This window comes from Chelonoidis abingdonii, chromosome 4 (genome assembly GCF_003597395.2).
Source record: "Chelonoidis abingdonii isolate Lonesome George chromosome 4, CheloAbing_2.0, whole genome shotgun sequence".
NCBI classification, from domain to species: domain Eukaryota; kingdom Metazoa; phylum Chordata; order Testudines; family Testudinidae; genus Chelonoidis; species Chelonoidis abingdonii.
This window is the reverse complement of record NC_133772.1, coordinates 124,075,875-124,083,160: the sequence shown is the minus strand read 5'-3', so window position 1 is coordinate 124,083,160 and position 7,286 is coordinate 124,075,875.

Sequence of the window (7,286 nt, the reverse complement as noted above, 5' to 3'; positions counted from 1 at the left end):
GTGAGCTGGTCACTCGTTTTATTTTGGTAACAAGCATAGAAGAGCTGGATCAAAGTCACCCATTGAATAGGTCCAATTAGTGGGGTTGAGGAAGGCAGGGTTATTCAAGGACTAGTGGACTGAAGCTTTTTTGTCTTGGTGACCCCTTTGACACACAAGCCTCTGAGTGCAACCCTCCGTTGGAAATTAAAAATGGAGGGAGTCGTTTAATTTAACAGGGACTAAGGTCTGCCAGCCCAGGCGGGTTGACAGCTGGCAACCCCCCTGTAACGACATCAGGGGTCATGACCCCCCACTTTGAGAGGAATGATTCAGAGTTACAGTCCTCTTTCCAGGGGAGCTGACAAGTCACTTCTTGTGCTAGAAGACACACCACACAGCATGCACCCTTGGCCTTTGGGGGGCCAAACAGCCAGTCTGGGCAGACAAAGGCTGTCAGGATTGTGATTGTGCAAGAAGACATGCCATCTAGCTATTCTGTGCTCAGCACAGTCCCCAGGCTAACAAAATATAGTATTATTCCCCTTGCTAACTTGTCTCCAAAATTGGAGCAAATAAGCCTAGCTGATGATTATAAGTTTGCTTGATAAAAGTAATAATGTTGACACAATAGATTTCTGTAAGGTTTTGATATGGTGCCACACAACATTTTGATTAAGAAATTAGAATGCTCTGAAGTTAGCATGGTACTCATTACATGGATTAAAAACTGGCTAACCTGCTAGGTCTCAAAATGTAATTGCATGTGTGGCATCAACACTGAGTGAGTGTGTTTCTAGTGGGGTCTTGCACAGATTGGTTCTTGGTCCTATACTATTTAACATCTTTGTCAATGACCTAGATGAAAACAAAATGATCACGGATAAAGTTTGCAGCTGACACAAAAACTTTGGGAGTGGTAAATAAAGAAGAGGACAGATCTCTGATACAATGCAATCTGGATTGCTTGGAAAACTGGGCACAAGCAAACAATATGTGTTTTAAGATGGCTAAATGTAAATGTGTACATTTAAAAACAAAGGCAGTTGGCCACACTTGGAGGATGGGGGACTCTATCCTGGGAAGCGGTGACTAATAAAAAAAAGATTGAGGGGTTATGGTGGATATTCAGCTGAACATAAACTCTGAGTTTGATGCCATGGTCAAAAGGACTAATGTGATCCTGGGATGTAAAAACAGGAGAATATTGAGTAGGAGTAGAGAGGTTATTTTGCCTCTGTATTTGGCATTGGTACGAGTGTCCTGGTCTGGTATCCACAATTCAAAAAGGATGCTGATAAATTGGAGAGGGTTCAGAGAAGAGCCACAAGAATAAAGGATTAGAAAACATGCCTTATGCCTGGTCTACATAGAGGGAGGGGAGCACAAGCTAAATTGGTCTAAGTTACGCATTTCAGCTGAAGTCGATGTACTTAGAGGTACTTACTGCGGTGTCTTAACTGCGGTAGGTTGACTGCTGATGCTCCCCCATCGACTCCGCGTATGCTTCTCGCTCTGGTGGAGTACCAGAGTTGATGGGAGAGTGCTCAGCAGTTGACTTATCACAGCTTCACTAGATGTAATAAATGGATCGATCGCTCCGGAGGTAAGTGTAGACATGCCCTTAGAATGATAGACTCAAGGAACTCAGTAGATTTAGTTGAAAGAGAAGCTTAAGGTTGATCACAGTTTATAAGTACCTACATGAGGAACGGGTATTTGAAAATGGGCTTTTCAATCTAGCAGGCGAAAATGTAACATGAGCCAATGGCTGAAAGTTGAAACTAGACAAATTCAGACAAGAAATTAGGTGTAAGTTTTTAAACAGTGAAGGTAATTATCCACTGGAACAATTTCCCAAAAGTCATGCTGGATTCTCCATCACTGACAATTTTAAACTAGACTGGATGTTTCTCTAAAAGATCTGCTACATAAAATTTGGAGACATTCTCTGGCCTGTATTATACAGAAGGTCAGACCAGATGATCAGGATGGGCCCTTCTGGCCTTGGAATCTGTGGATTGATTTTGGTGCTAGTGCCAGTGCCCCCTCTCTGGCACTGCAATCTGCCACATCTCTACCAGGATTATTTACATACTCCAGACCTTTTCATAACAGACAAGATGCCATTAAGATGCAGCTGCTAAGAGTCTTGACCTAATCTTTAGATTATGGGATCAGTCAGGTTAGCCAGTTAAACTTCCTTTTCTAGGCAAATGCACTGTTTCTTTAGGACACGTTCAGCAATTTTTTTGCTCCTTTCCAATACATACAGCTGATGTTCAATACCACCACCAAGCCTGAAGAACGCATTCAGTTGTAAAGTGCTTTTTATCCATAGCTCTCAAAGCATGTTAGGATTTAAGTACTATTATCCCCACTTGACAGATAGTGGGAAAATGAGGCACAGAGACTTACCCAAGATCACTTAGCAAACCAGAGACAGGAACAGAACCTAGGTCTCCAAGTCCCACTGCATTGGGCCAGCCCCTGGAGCACAGTGCCTCTTGCAATAGCTAGAGTGTAATATAGATCTAAGATTATCAGATCTTTACTGTGGGACTGATTTAACTAAGGGTTCAGATTCCATAGCAGGTTCCCTACTTACATTTTCATGTGGCTTCTGCACTGTCAAATGTCCACCAGTGTCAGTCTTGTTTAAGGGCATGTCCCTAAACATAGGGTTGGGTTACAGAAGCCCATTCATACCAAATATAAAAAGTAGAGTTCCACTTGCTTACATATTTTTCATTAAATTATACTGAACAGCCGGTAGTGAATTGGTCATTTTAAAAGTGTTTTATGCATTATATTGATTAAGTGTTTATGAGACCATGAAATGAACACCAATGACAGCTTTGCTGTCTAAGGAAATCTGTACCCTCAAGTAGATGATCTTTCTCCTCTTTTCATATACCATTGTCCTCCCTTCAAATAGCTTTTTGATGTGTGGCCTGGAGGTGCGTTTTGGAGTATGCATCTGGTTAGGGTGACCAGACAGCAAATGTGAAAAATCGGGATGGGTTGGGGGGTAATAGGAGCCTATATAAGAAAAAGACCCAAAAATCAGGACTGTCCCTATGAAATCAGAACAACTGGTCACCCTACATCTGGTACATTTAACAGTACTGAATTGGTTATTTCCTATATATTCTTCATACAGTAAAACACAGATTGACCAAACATGTTATTGTTAACATAGTCAACATTCACTCATCCTTCCATATAAATATGACTGTGTTAGGGCTATAAGTTAGTTCAGCCTTTACCCAGGTGCTTATGGCCTGTGCTTTCCTCCCTTGGGGCCTGCCGCTGTGAGGTTTGGAAGCACCTGCATTTCCCACTAAAAGGACATTTTCCCCCTTCTGTGAAGGTCTAACAGTGCTTCCACTGAAGTCAATAGTAAGACTCGGCCCTAAATGTTACACTGCGCTATAGCATGAATGATCCCTTTGGGCTCACCAGCCCTGTTGCCTATGTCCTGTTGATTTTTTTATTTCTAGCTGAAGATGAATGGATATGAAATTGTTAACTCAGCAAATCAGTCTTTTCCTTTGCCTATCTGACTTTTGTCTCATTAGGCACAGCTATATTAAGAACTGCAGAAGTAAAGCATATCAGGATAAGAATTATGTCAAAAGGCAGTACAAAAGTGATCAAAGCTGAATGTGAAAGATAGCTAGTCAGAGAGAGGCAGAAAAACAGACTTCAAGGTATGAGGGAGGTTGAGAGTCTCTCAAAGAGTCTGAGACTAAGTGGAGGACAGAAATGACCTGTTAGTAGCTAGCAAATTGACGTTTTAGACATTCACTAGCTACTCCATCCCTGCTCATGGCATGCTTCCAATGGATAGCCTGCTCACTGTAGTAGGGATTGTTTCTTTTATATGGTTGTACACATCTAGGGCTATAGTGTCCTGATCCATTTGGGGGCATGACCAGAATATGAATAATAAATAATTTTCCGTTGTACCTACTGTGATCACTAACATGGTGAGGGTAGGTAGATATAAATATGCAACAGTGTGCTAAGAAAAGGCTGATGAACACTGCCCCCAAAGCCTGGCTACTGATATAATAAAAAGTCCTGTCTTCCATAATCCACCCCAAGTTAGTTATATACAAACATGGTGATGAGCCCACTAAAACCATGAGACGAGTTGCTGTATTCAGAAGATAGAAAATGAAAAAGGTCTGGTTGTGTAACTGGAGGAGCTCAGGCACAGTGCCATGCTTAATGGGTATATTTATGTGGCAAGTTATCCATTCCAAATGCTCTGTATTCAATTTGGAAATAGAGCTTTGCACTTCAACAGTGCTTGCCACTTGAGCATGCAAAATGCTTTATTAAGCCACAGAACCACCTTGTGATTTTATAGGTAGGAAAACTGAGGCAGAGAGAGTTAAAGCCAAGTTCACAGAAAAGATGTAAAGACGTGCAAGATCCACGCACAACTGTCCATCTGTATTTTAACCTACAATTGCCATGATTGCATGTGGAACTAACCTGTGCATACAAGTTGTAACTGTCACCCTGATTCATTCATGAGACTGCACACAGACATCTGGCTCTCTGTTTTTTGAAAGTCTGGCTCTAAGTAAGATGGCTGTGGTGACGTGTCAAGTACATGGCAGAGTCAGTTACAGGACAGACATCACTCAACTGCCAGGCTCATGCTTTAATCACTTCTCTACTCACTTCTTCCCATGAGCATTGCCATTTTGCTAGTACAAGCCAAGAATATTTCCATGCATTGTGTCCCTAAACAGACCAGGCTATCAAAGGTCATACTGCTGCGGTGATCATCCATGCACGCTATTAAATGGCATTTTTCATTCTTTTCCTTTGTAGGTCAGCAGCAAACTGCTGTTGATTGCTTTGATTTTCTTAGTCTAGACTGCATTTATGGTAATCTGAAATTAATCAATCATACCATTCAGGTCTTTGCTTACAAACTGTCAAAAATGTCTAATGTAGTGCCAAATCCTGCTACTGCTCTAGGTATCTATCCCCATTCTGTCCTTAATGTACCTGCATTCTTCTGGGCAATGGCGATGGGACTCGTGAATTGATGGGAGAACAGACCATTAGGTCTCAGAAGTTGGTCAAGGTGTAGCAAGAGGTTGCTATTATGAACATATTGGTTTCCAAAGTCCATTAATGATCAAATTGCATTAAAATCTGAAAATTTACACACATGCGAAGACTGATTCTGTAACCCTAACTCAGACCAGTAGCACTCACTCATGCATATTGATCTCATTGACTCATGTTAGTAAAGGCTACCCGAAGTGTAAGGGTTGAGGAGACAGACCCATAAAGACGAATATTATCTATCAGTCTGACTGGAACTTTCTGCAATATATACTGTAAATTGATCATTCCTGTGGAAAACGATGATTTATTTGATTGTGGTGGTAAAGTTTTTGTCACATTTTAAAAAAAATTAAAAGTAGCATGAAACAATATTTCCAGATCGACATTGGCCTAAAGCAAATGATCAAACAGGTTAGAACATTCATATTGCACAACATTTACACACCTTCAAAGATACAGGTATATAAAGTCTTATTTCATTACACTACAGACGCCGGCGTGGTTTATGGCTGGGAGTTAGTGATGGCAAACAAGCCCTGGAGTTTTTAATTAGGTTTTGTTTTTTTTCAAATGAGGAAATGTTTATTTAAACCTACTAGGCAGAGTTATAGCCTAAATAAATTACCAGACTTTCAATGGAAAATTGCACACAGATGTATCACCTGGGCATAGCAGATCTTTTCCCATGATACAAGCATAAAAAAGGGTTAGTGATGTCAGTATAATAACGAAGCTTTAGACAGGCACAAGCATCATGAAGCTCCTGAGCTCACACGACAGCCTTTGCACTTCCTAAAGATCATTGCAGAGATGTGGCTCCCGTTAGCTCAAATTGGAGAGTAATTTATGCACAAGAACTGACTGAAGTTTTTCCACCTGGATGACTCTTATATTCCATCTACTTCCATTAAGAGTCAAATCCCATATTCCCTGGGCATCCAAAACTCCCATTCAGTTCGAAGTGAGCTTTGGTTGCCCCAGGAATACAGAGTTAGTGCTGTATTTTTATCCCTGTGGTAGATCTAGTATGTTATTGTATAAAGCAATCCATTGTAAAATGAAATTCCCTGTGAGGACACACTGAGTCCAGTTCTACAGGAGTAGATCCTTTGGGCCAAACTCAGAGGTGTTGTGTAATTTACTCTCCTACTTGTGTAATTTAAGTTGTCTCTTATTTGGCTCCTTTCCAAAGTGAGCAATCCCCTTATACTGACTCTTCTTTATACTGAGTTGATTCCCACAGATAACGTGACCAGATTTTCAAAATAAAATAAAAACACAGGACACTTTTGTAGCAATATTTTGCCCAATTGTGAAATGCTCAAGAGCTCCCTATTCTGATTCTTTTCTTTGATCTGTTCTGCCTGTATTGTAAAAGCTCCACTTGAAGCAGCTCAAGACTAAGCTATGCCTCATTCCCCTGCACTGTTGGGAGAAGGGAAGAGTGGGATGGGGGAATACCAGGAACTGTCTTCTCTTTCCTAACCCCCAATGGGCCAGCAGAGTTTTTTTGTACAGACTAGACTGGGTCATTGGCTCACCTGGGAATGCACATTTTAACAGTAAGGGTAATCAATCATTGGAACAATTTCCTTAATGATATGGTGCATAGGAACATAAGAATTGCCAGACTGGATTGGACCCACAGTCCATCTAGTCCAGTATACAGCCTCCTACAGTACCAGATGTTTCAGAGGAGTAGGCAGATGTGGGGTAATCTGCCTCACCGCGGACATTAACTATTAGAGACCAGGATAAAACCTAGAGACTGTCCTGTTATCCATAGTAATGTCCAGTCCCTTTATGAATCTTGCAAAGTTTGTGGCCTTAGTGATTTAATGTGGCAATGAGTTCCACAGTTTAATTGTGCATTGATGAAAGGAATTTTTTATACTGTTTTAAATTTACTCCCTTTTAATTTAATTGAATGTCTCCTCCTCCTTCTTGTGTTATAAGGCAGAGAGAACAGAAGTTCCTGATCTATCTTCTTTAGGATGTTCCATATACATTTATCATGTTCTCACTTATTTGTCTCAATCCCTTGAGTCTCTCTTAATGAGTTCTCTCCCTGGCCATAGATCATTCTTGCTGTCCTTCTCTGAACCCTCTCTAATTCTGCTGTATCATTTTTGAAATGGTGTGACCAATACTACACACAGTATTCTGAGTGAGACTGCACCATTGGTTTATATGATAACATCTGGTTTTGC